General features: G+C 32.4%; 1 protein-coding gene across 1 annotated transcript in view; it reads right to left on the bottom strand.

The window, feature by feature from the left end:
- Positions 1 to 3,094, bottom strand: part of LOC107448578 (uncharacterized) — a 99,398-nt gene extending 96,304 nt beyond the window's left edge. Inside the window, exon 1 of the mRNA XM_071187860.2 lies at positions 3,020 to 3,094. The gene's annotated coding sequence lies outside the window, so the exon portion shown is untranslated. The remainder of the gene's footprint in view (positions 1 to 3,019) is intronic.
- Between the last annotated feature and the right edge of the window lie 14,438 nt (positions 3,095 to 17,532).

Below are 17,532 nucleotides of genomic sequence, written 5' to 3'. Positions count from 1 at the left end.
TGTGACATTACCCTTTGTTATTAACATTTTGTTCATAAAAATTTCACATTCTAAATTTACTTTCATATATTTGCTGTAGGCCGGTTACGTGGCCGAGCGGTCAGCATGCTTGACTGTGAAGCCAGTGGTTGCGGGTTCAAATCCCGCTCAGGTCATGGATGTTTCCCTCTCTGTGTGTTGTTCTCTGTTGTGTGATGTGTGAATGTGGCCCGCCCCATGAACGGATATCTGTGACAGAGTGGCGTGGGTAGTGTTGCTGGCCCCGTGACTTAGTTTCACAGGTGTTGTCTAAACTTCTATTGTCTAAATGACTATTGCGTATTGCCTAAACTTATATTTAACAGCTTAAAAGTTAACATAACATTAAATGTTTCCTTTTTATGTAATTTTTATTATACATTTATACATTTATTATGTTGATACATTCATTTATGTAAATTTATACCACATTGAAATGTATAACATAGTTCAATATTGAATGTATAACAGGACATTGAAATTTACCTCTTCGCAAGTTCCCACTTTTCTCACAAATACATTTTTATGAAAATTAGTAATCAAAGTTTTTTTTTTTAAATTTTGATAAAATTCCTTGAAGTTTTTTTTCTTCGCCATTTTAACTAACTTTCTCGAGACTAAATTTCTCAAGTTTTTTCATCTTTCATAGGTAATTATTTGTTAACATAAAATTTTAAGCTTTATTTCGTTATTATATCATGAACAAATGGGTCTCAATTATTTTACGATTGATTAAAGATTTGATCAATAGTGAAAATTAAATAAAAAAAATCGCAAAAAATTAAATGAAAAATTGTACAATGTAAACAAGTAAACAAACAATGAGCAAACAAAAAACAACAAATAGAATTTTTTAAAATCATATTAGGTATTTCTTTATGTTTAAAAAAGCAAACTGAAAAACTAACATGTTAAAATATTTCATTGTTAAATCTAATTAAAATTTTATGTTATTTGAAAGAAAATGAATTAATTATAAAAGAAAGAAAATTAATTATAACAATATCTGTATTTACTTGAAGCGATAGAAAATCTAGTCTTGATTGAACTATTTTTCTTTTTGCTTAGTTGGAGAAACAAACATCTCAGATTACTCATTAAAAACAAATTAACAAGCAATACGGAAGAAATGACCAATAATTTAATCTTTAGGAAAGCAATGGCCTCTCTAATAAAACGATGCTCAAATATCACAAGAATAAAAGGTCTTACATAAAAGAAATTATATAAACGAAATAAATGTCTTAATTTCTTTTACCTCGAATCCTAAAGTAAACTTCTACTTCTTCTCTTTGTAACCGACTTTCTAGAATTTTCGAGGAAAAGTTTGTAAAAGAACCATTTCCGGTTCACTGAATTGTAGAAAAAAAATAATTTGTTTCTTTGAGTAAAGGACTGCAATCAATACTTGTTTATGTAAGCCTTGATTATTTTGAAAAAGGAAATGACTTTAATTACGTCATGGAGTATTCTTTGAGTTTCATAACGTATATCTTATTTATTACCGTTTCATTTACTAATAACATAAATTTTTAGTTACTTATTGAATTAATTGCAGAGTGCTTTTTGTTGTATTTCACTTAATTATAAAACCTAATTATCTTAAGTATCACTAAATTATAACTTAAACGTTAGTGTATTTTAAGTCAACACAATTCAGAAATAATATAATTTTTAATCGTCTTGCATTGTTGATATGTATAGCATTGTTAATAAGTATATAAAACACTAAAAAATAAAAAAATCTAGTTTGTTGATATGATCTAACCGAATGCACCACTCACGATTTCTTAGAACTAATATTAGGTTATTAGAATAGATAAATAATAACAAAAATATTTTATTATCTGCACATTATTGGGCATACAAATATATAATATATCGAGTAAATACTACCAGCTTTGTGATAATAAGTTGTGTTATTACAAATCTGGTAGTATTTACTCGATATATTCTGTTACTCCGTTCTCCGGAAAATAATATTTCTGATCGCAGTTAAAAGAAAATTTAGTTTAAATGCCATTATTGCATACTAAAAATGTCATGCCAATGCTGATGATGATAATGATACATTTATTCAGACTGCTCCATAATCACGGCTTTATAAATAATTTTGACCCTTTATATATATTTACCCTTTTTATGTCTATTTTTGTCGTGATTGAAGTAAAAAACGTTTACATATTAGGGTCACGAGTTAATTATTTAAGCGAGTAATAAACAAAAGCGCTATCAAAATTTAACGAATGATTTCTGAGAAAGGCGAGATTAAGAGCATCAATACTTGCTTGATTGCAACAGGAAACCTTCAGAGATTAGGATGTGATTAATAGAAACTAAGTCAAGTTTACTCAGTGAACCAAACTGGTTTTTTATCCTGTTTTCCTCGCTGTAATTCGATGAATTGTGATTGTTTTTTTTTTGTCTCTGTCAAGCTAAAATGATAATGTGCACTCTTTAAGATTTTATTACAACCACCAATAAGCATATTATTTTAAACAAATATTTAAAAAATATTGTACCGAAATTTTACGTATCATATTAAATAAATATTTTAAATTTTATTATAAGAGGGCGAGCTGTCCGCTAAAATATAATTTAACATAATTGAGATATAGATTGGAGAGGATAGCTACTAAATCCTCTTCCCAGTTTCAACAATTTAGATACCATAATTTTAAATAACTAAGTATAAATAAATAAATCTTTTCATTTTTTTCATAGTTATTATGTGCAATTATGAGAAACAGATGTTTAAGATATTTTGAATATGCATCTAATGTATTAGTTAGAAATGTGCTATCAGCGAATATGCTTTCTTTGAATAAAATAAAACTTATTCAAAAGGATAAATTAGAGATTTTTGGGCTAAAATAAAACACAAAAATTACGAAATTTCATATTAAAATAGTTTAAGATCGCAATCTATAAAGAAAGAGCATTTTGTCATAATTAACTTTAAAAATATCCGTTCAAAACTATAGTTTGAAAATCACTGTACCTTAAATTATTTTTCGATGTCGTTATCATAGCTGTCAAAGTTTGGGTTAATTTTCCATTCCTATGTGCCGTCACTAAAAGCTTGAGCCAGGATGACATTTCTTGTTTGAGTTCAGTTAAACTCCAAATCAGAAGTTAACACGTTCAAATAATTTCCAAATCAATACTTAGCTTTTGTGATTTGTGTATGTTGGTACATTGCATTTTGAAGGAAAAGTGTCGTTAAAAATTGAAAACTTCTTTTTTTAAACAAACGTTCTGTATTAATGAACATTACAATTAACTTTGTGCATTGCATGGATGCAGAATACTAGATGTCATTAGAATTATAAATAAGAGTATTGTAATGTTCATCAAAAAAAAAAAAAAAAACGAAGGAACACATTTATTTATTTTATTTATTTATTGTCTATTGTTTTATTGAAATTACATACACATGCAGGCTTGTGTGCTCAATTTGAAAGCCTTATAAGGCTTATAAGCCTTTTTCAAGTAGAAGGACAGATAGAACTATTCAGAAAAGGACGCAGAATACATCCAGGTTTGCGGCGGGATTTGAACCCGCCCCCTCCGCGTTTTGTGTAGCGTTTGGCTAGCGTTACCGCTCTGCCAGGGAGGCCAACTTATTTATTTATTATTGGTACAACATACATTTGTAAACTTTTGTAATCAATTAAGGATTATAAACCTTGGTCAAGTAGAGTTGTTGTTGTTGTAGTTCATTTACGTCGCACTAGAGCTGCACAATGGGCTATTGGCGACGGTCTGGGAAGCATCCCTGAGGATGATCCGAAGACATGCCATCACAATTTTGATCCTCTGCGGAGGGGATGGCACCTCCGCTCGGTAGCCTGACGACCTGCGCGCGAAGTAGAGCACTTTACGGTAGCACAGTTTAACGAGGACCAATACCGCACACCCTCGGTCCCTACGCAGACTGATCCAAGTGGTCACCCACCCGCACACTGACCGTAGCCAGCGATTCTTGACTTCGGTGATCTGCTGGGAACCGTGTCTTAACGATTAGTCCACTGCGGGACGGAATTTGAAATGCATAATGCATGTAACGCATGCATAATGTCTCCGGATCATCCTCTGGATGTCTCCCAGTCCGTCGCCAATAGCCCATTGTGCAGCTCTAGTGTGACGGAAATAGAAATCCGTCCCGTCCCGCAACTTCACAGAAGAGCGGTTTATAAGCCTTTGTCAAGTAGAAAAACGGTACGAAGATAAATCTAGGGCTTCGGTGATATTCGAACCAACTACAGAACGTTTGGTGGTCAACACCACTCGGCCAGGAAGCTCCATAAATTTTTTTTAATCACGTATACTTTTACATGCCTTTGTGCTCATTAAAATGTATGGCGTATAGTTCCCTGTCAAGACGAAGAACAGATAGTACAAGTTTTAGAGACAGGCATTGCAATGCTACATCGATATATAAGGTGGAATTCGTACACGTTATCTCTACAATAGAGAGCATTTGGCGAAATGGTGAGCCTGCTCTGTCACGAAAACCTCTCATATTTTTTGCAAATTTACATATAGGAGCAAGTAAACGAATACGATTTAGTTTATTCAGTTCCCTCATCGTTTGTTAATCCCATCGTTTTCACTTCATTGCATCATAAATTCATGATGGCTGCACTGCTCTAGGTGCCCAGTTTTATGATAAACATAAGCTTAAGCCGCTCAGATCAGGAAACATTTAAAATTCAGCATAGAGGATTGCAAGTACAATTTACCCTGATCCGACCGCGAAGGAAGACTTCTAATTTTCCGTAAGAAGGACGTCCCGGAGTAGAATGATCGTAAAGACACGGTTCCCAGCAGATCACCGAAGTCAAGCATCACTGGCTGCGGTCAGTGTGCGGGTGGGTAACCACTTTAATCACCCTGCATAGGGATTAAAGGTGTGCGGTATCGGTTCTCTCTAAACCGTTCCACCGTAAAATGCTTGACTTCATGCTCAGGTAGTTGGCTAATAAAGCAGGGGAGCCATCCCCTCTACAGAAGATCTAAATTGCGATGTCATGTCTTCGGATCATCCGAGATTAAATTCGTTTACTAATGAGGTTGCATGGAGTAAAGATGAGCAGACATAAAGTCTGGAAGGTGAAGCTATATTTCATTAGAGATCGTCGTATTCCGTAGTCCGAAGCAAGGGTAGATAAGAAGTAAAAAAAAAGTAACTGCTTTTTTTACAAGCATATAAAAATGCGCAAAAAATAATTTCCATAAGTTTAAGCGACTTCGCTAACATTGTACATTTAATTTGTTATTTTATTTCATTTTCAATTATTTTGTTTAGCTGACAACACTTTGGTATTTACATTGACTTAAAAAAAAGTTGAAATAGAGTAATTGGAATTAAAATTCTCCGAAATTCTTTCAGAGAATATTAATCTGTCAAGATTTAAGTATTCATTAGTATAATGAAGGCTTTTCTTGGAATAATGGATTAAAAACTAGGTTTCTTTCGAAGTTTTAACGAGCAAAAAAAATACTAGTTAAAAATTTATTTTAGTTTTTGAGACGTCACATTATTTTTGAAGATTATAGAATTAAATGAAAAACATTTATGTTGAATAAATAAATTGAAATTATGAACTTGTTTTAAATTTGAAAAATGTGTACATTATCACTGTAGCACCTATGTTGAAAAGATTACCTCATCTAATGTTGAAAAGATTATATTATTGGAAAATATGAAGATTTATTTAGCATTAGACGCACTGGAAAGGCGAGTTGTCCTACATTCTCATTAAAATCGATTCAGCGTAGAATCTTTATATCTCGACTTTGATCCACAATACGGTACTAATTAGCTACCACCTTAATAAGGTACTAAATTGTATCATGTTTTCGTCAAAGTTGTACAATATTATCATGTAATCAAATGAATAAAAGTTTGATAATATTATGACACGTCAGCAAGTTTGAACGATATTATGGTTCAATACACAGCAAACTTTCTAGCTATGTTGAGTTTGTGCGTTGATTAAAAGAGTCATTGTTTCGTTGAGTATTTCTCTACAAACATCGGAACAAAGCAACAAAACGAAATCTATAAATCGAGTAGCGAATTCAAATGGACATACCGGAAACGCGTATCGGAATCTTTCAAGAATGATGCAAATATTTTCGTAATTAGATTGCCAGATTACAAAATATGAGAACAGAAGAGCAAATGGAGTTAGAAGCGTACATAGAGGGATTTTTATGAGGCATACTTACTGCAATACTGAATCTCGTTTCATTTGATATATATAATATTTTTTTGTTTACATATGTATTTTTTGTTTTCGCATTTGATTTGTTTATTATAAACTTAAAGCTATCGATTATAATAACCTTGCACACATTTTCGCCCATATTCGGGCCAATCCTTGGTAACTAACAAATCAAACGCGCTTCAGTTTTCGCAAGAAGGACGCTCCATAACATTCTCGGTTTACGGTTCTATCTCGATTTGAGCTTCAGTTTTCATATTTTGTAATCTGGCAATCCTACTACGAAAATATTTTAAATCGTTCTTGAAAGATTACGGTACGTTTAAGTGCATTTGAATTCGTTACTCACTTTATAAAGGTTTTGTGTTTCGTACTGTATTTTCTTTATTTTTATTTTTTGCTTCTTGATTGTTATATTTTTTACTTAATGTGTTCTATTTCCGTGTCAACTTTTCAGTTCTCCTTACACTATTGTATTGAAATACTTTGCTTTTGTTATATTGATACAATATTAGACAGCATTCCTTTTTGTGGATATAATCGTGTGAGCAGATGAAGAAATTATATTTTTTATTATTTGTTTTCCGGCTTATATATATATTTAAATATTTTTTTTAATATTATTTAAAAATATTTTATTTTAGTAATTTTTCTTCATCTCTTTTCATTAATCTTTCTTATTTTCCATGTTCTCTTTATATTTTTAACTTATACATGCATAATATATATAAGTTATATATATATATATATATATATATATATATATATATATATATATATATATATATATATATATATATATATATATATATATATATATATATGTGTGTGTGTGTGTGTGCGTGTGTGTGTGATGCTGAAATATACATAACATATTTCCAACATTTGAAAACAAAATTCTTTTCTTAGTTAATCCTTTTCAATATATGAAAATAATATACTCCGTAATATTTTTATACCACAACCTTGAATTTAATGCAAAATAATATCTATGTTTGAAGATTCCCTCTACATCTGCCTAATACATTAGCATAGAATGCAGAAACCGTGTTATGGTTGCCGATGTTTTGATATCATTAAAAATCTCTATTATTTCTCCCATTTTTTTTGCACCAACACATTTGAATGCGTAAGAGTAGGAGAAATAGCCTTGGCTGTAAATTTAATAAGTCAATACATTGATTCCTAAACTTTCCATGGCGTAAACTATGCTAACGTACACATGACACTTGCATTTTTGATTTCTTCGTGGACGGAGATATCCAATGGGGCTTAGCCCGGCAGCCACAATCTCCAGAAATTTTACAAATTTATTAACTTGCATGTGCACAAAAATGAATTTTTTTTTCTTTTAACTTTGGAGTCCCATGTGATACCATATTTCTAAAATTAAATATTTTTATTATTCATAGAATTTAATTCTTCATTGAAGCAGCTCCTATTGTTTAATATCTACATCACACTGGAATAATATATGGACAACTGAAAATGCGTCAATCAACACATTCTTCAACTTACGGTTAATACATCATATATATATATATATATATATATATATATATATATATATATATATATATATATATATATATATATATATCAAAACCTGTTGAGTTTGTGACATTACCCTTTGTTATTAACATTTTGTTCATAAAAATTTCACATTCTAAATTTACTTTCATATATTTGCTGTAGGCCGGTTACGTGGCCGAGCGGTCAGCATGCTTGACTGGGAAGCCAGTGGTTGCGGGTTCAAATCCCGCTCAGGTCATGGATGTTTCCCTCTCTGTGTGTTGTTCTCTGTTGTGTGATGTGTGAATGTGGCCCGCCCCATGAACGGATATCTGTGACAGAGTGGCGTGGGTAGTGTTGCTGGCCCCGTGACTTAGTTTCACAGGTGTTGTCTAAACTTCTATTGTCTAAATGACTATTGCGTATTGCCTAAACTTATATTTAACAGCTTAAAAGTTAACATAACATTAAATGTTTCCTTTTTATGTAATTTTTATTATACATTTATACATTTATTATGTTGATACATTCATTTATGTTAATTTATACCACATTGAAATGTATAACATAGTTCAATATTGAATGTATAACAGGACATTGAAATTTACCTCTTCGCAAGTTCCCACTTTTCTCACGAATACATTTTTATGAAAATTAGTAATCAAAGTTTTTTTTTTAAATTTTGATAAAATTCCTTGAAGTTTTTTTTTCTTCGCCATTTTAACTAACTTTCTCGAGACTAAATTTCTCAAGTTTTTTCATCTTTCATAGGTAATTATTTGTTAACATAAAATTTTAAGCTTTATTTCGTTATTATATCATGAACAAATGGGTCTCAATTATTTTACGATTGATTAAAGATTTGATCAATAGTGAAAATTAAATAAAAAAAATCGCAAAAAATTAAATGAAAAATTGTACAATGTAAACAAGTAAACAAACAATGAGCAAACAAAAAACAACAAATAGAATTTTTTAAAATCATATTAGGTATTTCTTTATGTTTAAAAAAGCAAACTGAAAAACTAACATGTTAAAATATTTCATTGTTAAATCTAATTATAATTTTATGTTATTTGAAAGAAAATGAATTAATTATAAAAGAAAGAAAATTAATTATAACAATATCTGTATTTACTTGAAGCGATAGAAAATCTAGTCTTGATTGAACTATTTTTCTTTTTGCTTAGTTGGAGAAACAAACATCTCAGATTACTCATTAAAAACAAATTAACAAGCAATACGGAAGAAATGACCAATAATTTAATCTTTAGGAAAGCAATGGCCTCTCTAATAAAACGATGCTCAAATATCACAAGAATAAAAGGTCTTACATAAAAGAAATTATATAAACGAAATAAATGTCTTAATTTCTTTTACCTCGAATCCTAAAGTAAACTTCTACTTCTTCTCTTTGTAACCGACTTTCTAGAATTTTCGAGGAAAAGTTTGTAAAAGAACCATTTCCGTTTCACTGAATTGTAGAAAAAAAATAATTTGCTTCTTTGAGTAAAGAACTGCAATCAATACTTGTTTATGTAAGCCTTGATTATTTTGAAAAAAGAAATTACTTAAATTACGTCATGGAGTATTCTTTGAGTTTCATAACGTATATTTTATTTATTACCGTTTCATTTCCTAATAACATAAATTTTTAGTTACTTATTGAATTAATTGCAGAGTGCTTTTTGTAGTATTTCACTTAATTATAAAACCTAATTATCTTAAGTATCACTAAATTATAACTTAAACATTAGTGTATTTTAAGTCAACACAATTCTGAAATTATATAATTTTTAATCGTCTTGCATTGTTGATATGTATAGCATTGTTAATAAGTATATAAAACACTAAAAATTAAAAAATCTAGTTTGTTGGTATGATCTAACCGAATGCACCACTCACGATTTCTTAGAAATAATATTAGGTTATTAGAATAGATAAATAATAACAAAAATATTTTATTATTATCTGCACATTATTGGGCATACAAATATATAATATATCGAGTAAATACTACCAGAATTGTGATAATGAGTTGTGTTATCACAATTCTGGTAGTATTTACTCGATATATTCTGTTACTTTACTCCGTTCTCCGGAAAATAATATTTTTGATCGCAGTTAAAATAAAATTTAGTTTAAATGACATTATTACATACTAAAAATGTCGGAAAATATTTTCTCTACTTATAATGATACATTGGAAAAGCTTCTGAGGAAGGCCCAGGCTCACAAAGGGCTGTCATGCCAATGCTGATGATGATAATGATACATTTATTCAGACTGATCCATAATCACGCCTTTATAAATATTTTTGACCCATCATATATATTTACCCTTTTTATATCTATTTTTGTCGTGATTGAAGTAAAAAACATCTACACATTAGGGTCACGAGTTAATTATTTAAGCGAGTAATAAACAAAAGCGCTATCGAAATTTAACGAATGATTTCTGAGAAAGGCGAGATTAAGAACATCAATACTTGTTTGGTTGCAACAGGAAACCTTCAGAGATTAGGATGTGATTAATAGAAACTAAGTCAAGTTTACTCAGTGAACCAAACTGGTTTTTTATCCTGTTTTCCTCGCTGTAATTCGATGAATTGTGATTGTTTTTTTTTGTCTCTGTCAAGCTAAAATGATAATGTGCACTCTTTAAGATTTTATTACAACCACCAATAAGCATATTATTTTAAACAAATATTTAAAAAATATTGTACCGAAATTTTACGTATCATATTAAATAAATATTTTAAATTTTATTATAAGAGGGCGAGCTGTCCGCTAAAATATAATTTAACATAATTGAGATATAGATTGGAGAGGATAGCTACTAAATCCTCTTCCCAGTTTCAACAATTTAGATACCATAATTTTAAATAACTAAGTATAAATAAATAAATCTTTTCATTTTTTTCATAGTTATTATGTGCAATTATGAGAAACAGAAGATATTTTGAATATGCATCTAATGTATTAGTTAGAAATGTGCTATCAGCGAATATGCTTTCTATGAATAAAATAAAACTTATTCAAAAGGATAAATTAGAGATTTTTGGGCTAAAATAAAACACAAAAATTACGAAATTTCATATTAAAATAGTTTAAGATCGCAATCTATAAAGAAAGAGCATTTTGTCATAATTAACTTTAAAAATATCCGTTCAAAACTATAGTTTGAAAATCACTGTACCTTAAATTATTTTTCGATGTCGTTATCATAGCTGTCAAAGTTTGGGTTAATTTTCCATTCCTATGTGCCGTCACTAAAAGCTTGAGCCAGGATGACATTTCTTGTTTGAGTTCAGTTAAACTCCAAATCAGAAGTTAACACGTTCAAATAATTTCCAAATCAATACTTAGCTTTTGTGATTTGTGTATGTTGGTACATTGCATTTTGAAGGAAAAGTGTCGTTAAAAATTGAAAACTTCTTTTTTTAAACAAACGTTCTGTATTAATGAACATTACAATTAACTTTGTGCATTGCATGGATGCAGAATACTAGATGTCATTAGAATTATAAATAAGAGTATTGTAACGTTCATCAAAAAAAAAAAAAAAAAAACGAAGGAACACATTTATTTATTTTATTTATTTATTGTCTATTGTTTTATTGAAATTACATACACATGCAGGCTTGTGTGCTCAATTTAAAAGCCTTATAAGGCTTATAAGCCTTTTTCAAGTAGAAGGACAGATAGAACTATTCAGAAAAGGACGCAGAATACATCCAGGTTTGCGGCGGGATTTGAACCCGCCCCCTCCGCGTTTTGTGTAGCGTTTGGCTAGCGTTACCGCTCTGCCAGGGAGGCCAACTTATTTATTTATTATTGGTACAACATACATTTGTAAACTTTTGTAATCAATTAAGGATTATAAACCTTGGTCAAGTAGAGTTGTTGTTGTTGTAGTTCATTTACGTCGCACTAGAGCTGCACAATGGGCTATTGGCGACGGTCTGGGAAGCATCCCTGAGGATGATCCGAAGACATGCCATCACAATTTTGATCCTCTGCGGAGGGGATGGCACCCCCGCTCGGTAGCCTGACGACCTGCGCGCGAAGTCGAGCACTTTACGGTAGCACAGTTTAACGAGGACCAATACCGCACACCCTCGGTCCCTACGCAGACTGACCCAAGTGGTCACCCGCCCGCTCACTGACCGTAGCCAGCGATTCTTGACTTCGGTGATCTGCTGGGAACCGTGTCTTAACGATTAGTCCACTGCGGGACGGAATTTGAAATGCATAATGCATGTAACGCATGCATAATGTCTCCGGATCATCCTCTGGATGTCTCCCAGTCCGTCGCCAATAGCCCATTGTGCAGCTCTAGTGTGACGGAAATAGAAATCCGTTCCGTCCCGCAACTTCACAGAAGACCGGTTTATAAGCCTTTGTCAAGTAGAAAAACGGTACGAAGATAAATCTAGGGCTTCGGTGGTATTCGAACCAACTACAGAACGTTTGGTGGTCAACACCACTCGGCCAGGAAGCTCCATAAATTTTTTTTAATCACGTATAATTTTACATGCCTTTGTGCTCATTAAAATGTATGGCTTATAGTTCCCAGTCAAGACGAAGAACAGATAGTACAAGTTTTAGAGAAAGGCATTGCAATGCTACATCGATATATAAGGTGGAATTCGTACACGTTATCTCTACAATAGAGAGCATTTGGCGAAATGGTGAGCCTGCTCTGTCACGAAAACCTCTCATATTTTTTGCAAATTTGCATATAGGAGCAAGTAAACGAATACAATTTAGTTTATTCAGTTCCCTCATCGTTTGTTAATCCCATCGTTTTCACTTCATTGCATCATAAATTCATGATGGCTGCACTGCTCTATGTGCCCAGTTTTATGATAAACATAAGCTTAAGCCGTTCCGATCAGGAAATATTTAAAATTCAGCATAGAGGATTGCAAGTTCAATTTACCCTGATCCGACCGCGAAGGAAGACTTCTAATTTTCCGTAAGAAGGACGTCCCGGAGTAGAATGATCGTAAAGGCACGGTTCCCAGCAGATCACCGAAGTCAAGCATCACTGGCTGCGGTCAGTGTGCGGGTGGGTGACCACTTTAATCACCCTGCATAGGGATTGAAGGTGTGCGGTATCGGTCCTCGCTAAACCGTTCCACCGTAAAATGCTTGACTTCATGCTCAGGTCGTTGGCTAATAAAGCAGGGGAGCCATCCCCTCTACAGAAGATCTAAATTGCGATGTCATGTCTTCGGATCATCCGAGATTAAATTCGTTTACTAATGAGGTTGCATGGAGTAAAGATGAGCAGACATAAAGTCTGGAAGGTGAAGCTATATTTCATTAGAGATCGTCGTATTCCGTAGTCCGAAGCAAAGGTAGATAAGAAGTAAAAAAAAAGTAACTGCTTTCTTTACAAGCGTATAAAAATGCGCAAAAAATAATTTCCATAAGTTTAAGCGACTTCGCTAACATTGTACATTTAATTTGTTATTTTATTTCATTTTCAATTATTTTGTTTAGCTGACAATACACTTTATTTCTTCTCCTTTTACTCATATCTCACAAAGTCCTCCAAGTTCATTCCCATAACAAATCAAAACCTCTGGGGGTACTGGATCGGAGAAAGATCGTGCTCTGGTTCAGATCAAAATTATGATTTGTGAACGGATAAATGGTGGTGAATGTGTCATCCGTGAAAAACGGGACGTGACGTATACTGTCTCCGAATCATCCTCAAGGATGTTGCGCAGACTGTTACCAATTACCCATTGTGCTGCTCTAGTTTGACGTAAATAAAAAGATTTGCTGTTGTTGTTGTTGTAGTTCATTTACGTCGAACTGGAGCTGCACAATGGGCTATTGGCGACGGTCTGGAAAACATCCATGAGGATAACCTGAAGACATGCCATCATAATTTTGATCCTCTGCAGAGTGGATGCCCCCCCCCTTCGGTAGCCCGACATCCTGCACGTGAAGTCGAGCACTTTACTGTAGAACAGTTTAACGAGGACCCATACCGCACACCCTTGGTCCCTACGCAGACTGATCCAAGTGGTCACCCACCCGCACGCTGACCACAGTCAGTAATGTTTGACTTCGGTGATCTGCTGGGAACCATGTCTTAACGATCAGTCCACTGCGGGACGTAAATAAAAAGAACCGTAAAGTACAGTAAAGTACCCTACCGTAGGGGAGAGTGGGGTCAATTGTAACATTTTTTACTTAACTATTTTTAACTAACAAAAAATCCAATATATTATTAGTATTAATTAACAGACGAGTAAAGTAGACTATCCTTTACTAGAAAAAATAATAAATACCTGATTTTAAATGTTATGATATTAGTTATTAACAACTTGTGACAGTCGCGCACTTGTTACAATTGTCGCCACTTACGGGGTCAATTGTAACAGTTCATAAATTCAATTAAAACATAGTTAATGATACATATTATCATAGTTGTGATACATTTTTTTATTAATCAAAATAGTAGTGATATTTTAGGATTAAATATAATAATGAGCAGAGGCCTAAAGGGTTAAACTTTTAACTTTAAGGGGTTAAAAATTTTAATTTATGCTGTGAAACGTGACAAATAAAACAATGCACACGCAACATAATATAAATGATATAGGAAACTATTAGTGGTTCTTAAAGAGTTAAGTAATGATTTGTAAACATAACATTATTTATTTTCAGCTGTTACAATCGTCCCTTTACTTATTGTTACAATCGTCCCCTGGACGCCATTTCAGCTTCATTTGTTTAAAATAATGCTAGTTAATTAGCAAAACTAATATTTTTTTATTGAAATGTTAATTAAGGTGTCCACTTACATATTCGGTTACTAATTTTTATTTGTTTAAACAAAATTACTTTGTTACAATATAATAATCTAATACCAAAAAAAGTACTTGCGTAGCGTGAAAATATCTTTAGTGATGTAACTCGTTCAAAAGTACATAAAAATGGTTGCCATCAGGGGTGTACATGTAGATTAGATCACCTTGAGCTTCACCTAGGAACCAAATCTAGAACCCGACACTCGAAATTTTTGCTCTGTTACAATCGTACCCTGTTACAATTGACCCCACTCTCCCCTACTATATTCATATCAAAAAATAATTTATAGTTGATACGAAAGAATTTCATTCTGTGAATGTTTTTTTTTAAATATTTTCTTCATTACGCTTAGTGGGGTGAAGAACTAAGTTGCCATCCGCACACTTTTAACGTTACGTCGACACCTCTTCTCTTTTGTTCATTTTTTCATTTGATCAAAGTTTTCAGTCGTTTGTAAACTATGTATTTTCCAGTGATAAATATTTTTAGTTTCAGGAATAGAAGAAAATGACTTAGCACAAGGGAAACACTCGAGCTCAAGGGATTATTTGGTACCAAAATAGAAAAGCACTTGACCTAATGATTTTTACTGATCTTTTGGTCCCACGTGAAAAGATACAAAATTTCAGGAAGGATTCTAGATGCTAGAGAATTATCATTTAAGGAAAAAATCTTTTCATTTATAATTTCAACTTCAAATAATAAATTTCTTAAATAAAATAACACATAGTTAATTATTTTTAATTATTTTCCATTAGTGAAAAATGAGTAAATGTCTCGCAGTGGTCTATAGTCAAGTCACCGGTGTCAAGTATCACCGACAGCCGTCAATGGGCGGTTGGTTGATCAGCCTGTGAAGAGACCTAGGGTGTGTAGTATTGGCCCCTTTAAACTGTTCTACTGTAAAATGCTCGACTTTGTCGTCGGGCTTCTAAAGCGAGGAAGCCATTCACTTTGCAGAGGATAAAAATTGTGATGGCACGTCTTCGGACCATCCTCAGGGATTTTTCCAAGACCGTCATCTCCCGCAGTGGACTGATCGTTAAGACACGGTTCCCAGCAGATCACCGCAGACCGCATCACTGACTACGGTCAGTGTGCGGGTGGGTGGCCACTTGGATCAGTCTGCGCAGGGACCGAGGGTGGGTGGTATTGGTCCTCGTTAAACTGTTCTACCGTAAAGTGCTCGACTTCGCGTGCAGGTCGTCGGGCTACCAAAGCGGGGGTGCCATCCCCTCTGCAGATGATCAAAATTGTGATGGCATGTCTTCGGATCATCCTCAGGGATGTTTCCCAGACCGTCGCCAATAGCCCATTGCGCAGCTCTAGTGCGACGTAAATGAACAACAACAGCAACCAAGACCGTCATCAATATCCTACAATGCTAGCATGCGTTTCTTGTTTTTCAGTGGCGCCATCTATGACTAAGAATACGACTTCAGCTGCAAACACGTCACAGCCTGTTTATGGGGCGCACCCACTCATACTTCCATTCATTCATCCATAATCGTGACCTGAGCCAGAGAATGATCAATCTCCAATTTCGCACCCCCAGAGGCATGATTTGCAGTGGGAACATGGGGGACTTTGTGACACGACAGATTCAACGAGCGCCAGTCATCATTTACTACACGGGGAATCGTTACGTTGCGGGGATCATAATCACAACGTCTTGGACATGGGTTCAATGCCTATAGCTTATTATTCACCTCTAATGCGGACGTAAATTAAGTACTACTACTAATATTATATTCTCCAAAACTCTACTAAAGTTCTCCGAAAATCTCCTAAACAGTTTCTATAACTTAATAAATTGCTACAAATTTCTAAATAAAAGGATAAAAACTCTTAAATTTATGTTTACCATTTTATGAAATATTTTATGCAAATAAACATAAAAGCACATGCAATTAGGAAAAAAGTGCACATGCTAAGATAAAATAATTGTACGAATAAAAGCTTTTAAAAGATTAGCGAAGCTCATCCTTCATTCAAAAAATGAATTTCGTTCATTAAAACCTTTCTTCCTAACTTAATAAAACCCAATTATTTTAAAGATGTATTTTTATTGTCTCGCAAAATTAAAGAGTTTTTATCAAATACATTAAGTTATCTTTATAAAATAAAAATTCTTTTATTTACTTTTGCAGCTTAGAGGCAAACACTAGATAATTAAGAGTGGCTAAAAAATGGCGTTTTATGATAACACTTATTAGAAATTTCATATCAAAATAATATGTATTTTAATTTATTGATTTATTTGTACTTTCATACTGGTAATTTTTCCGACAATCTATTATAGTGCTTTAAAAAAATTCACCGCAAAACCAGAAAAAGCGAATATTAAATTTTATTAAATTGTATATTAAATTTACGAGAATATTAAGAAAATTAATTTCTTAAATAAATTAATGAAAAAAGTTCGAAACAAAACATTTAATTAATACTGAGTATCATGAAAAATTGTTTTTTTTTTTCAAAATATGAAATTTCAAGTTTTCATTGCTATCACATGTTTAGCAATTTTTTTAGACAAATAAGAAAGTTTTTAACTCTTTCAAAACTGGCCAAAAGTTTAATCTTTTTATAACAAGAACGTAAATTTAATTTTTTTCAAAAGTATATATATAAAATGAATTTTAGTTCTTAAATTCAAATATGTTCAGTTCAGAATGCTAATAGTAAAAAAATATTCTTGAAATATTTAAAATCTTCTTTCATTTATATTAAAACTTAAATTTTCTTTAAGAATTGTCATATTTTTAATTTTCTTTCTAATCCGAAGGTCCGGTTATGACGTTAATTTCGAGTTTGATAAAGTTTTTACACAGATTCCGAGTAACCTAAATGTTATATTTGATACATAAATTTTTTGTCACTTAAAATTTTTATCGTGCAATCTAAAATTTGTAATTTAAATTCTATGTTTCTGTAAA

Source organism: Parasteatoda tepidariorum, chromosome 11, assembly GCF_982258835.1.
Source record: "Parasteatoda tepidariorum strain Cologne lab strain chromosome 11, Ptep-v5.0, whole genome shotgun sequence".
NCBI classification, from domain to species: Eukaryota; Metazoa; Arthropoda; class Arachnida; order Araneae; family Theridiidae; genus Parasteatoda; species Parasteatoda tepidariorum.
The sequence above is the reverse complement of the archived record's forward strand: the minus strand, read 5'-3'. Positions and strand labels throughout refer to the sequence as shown.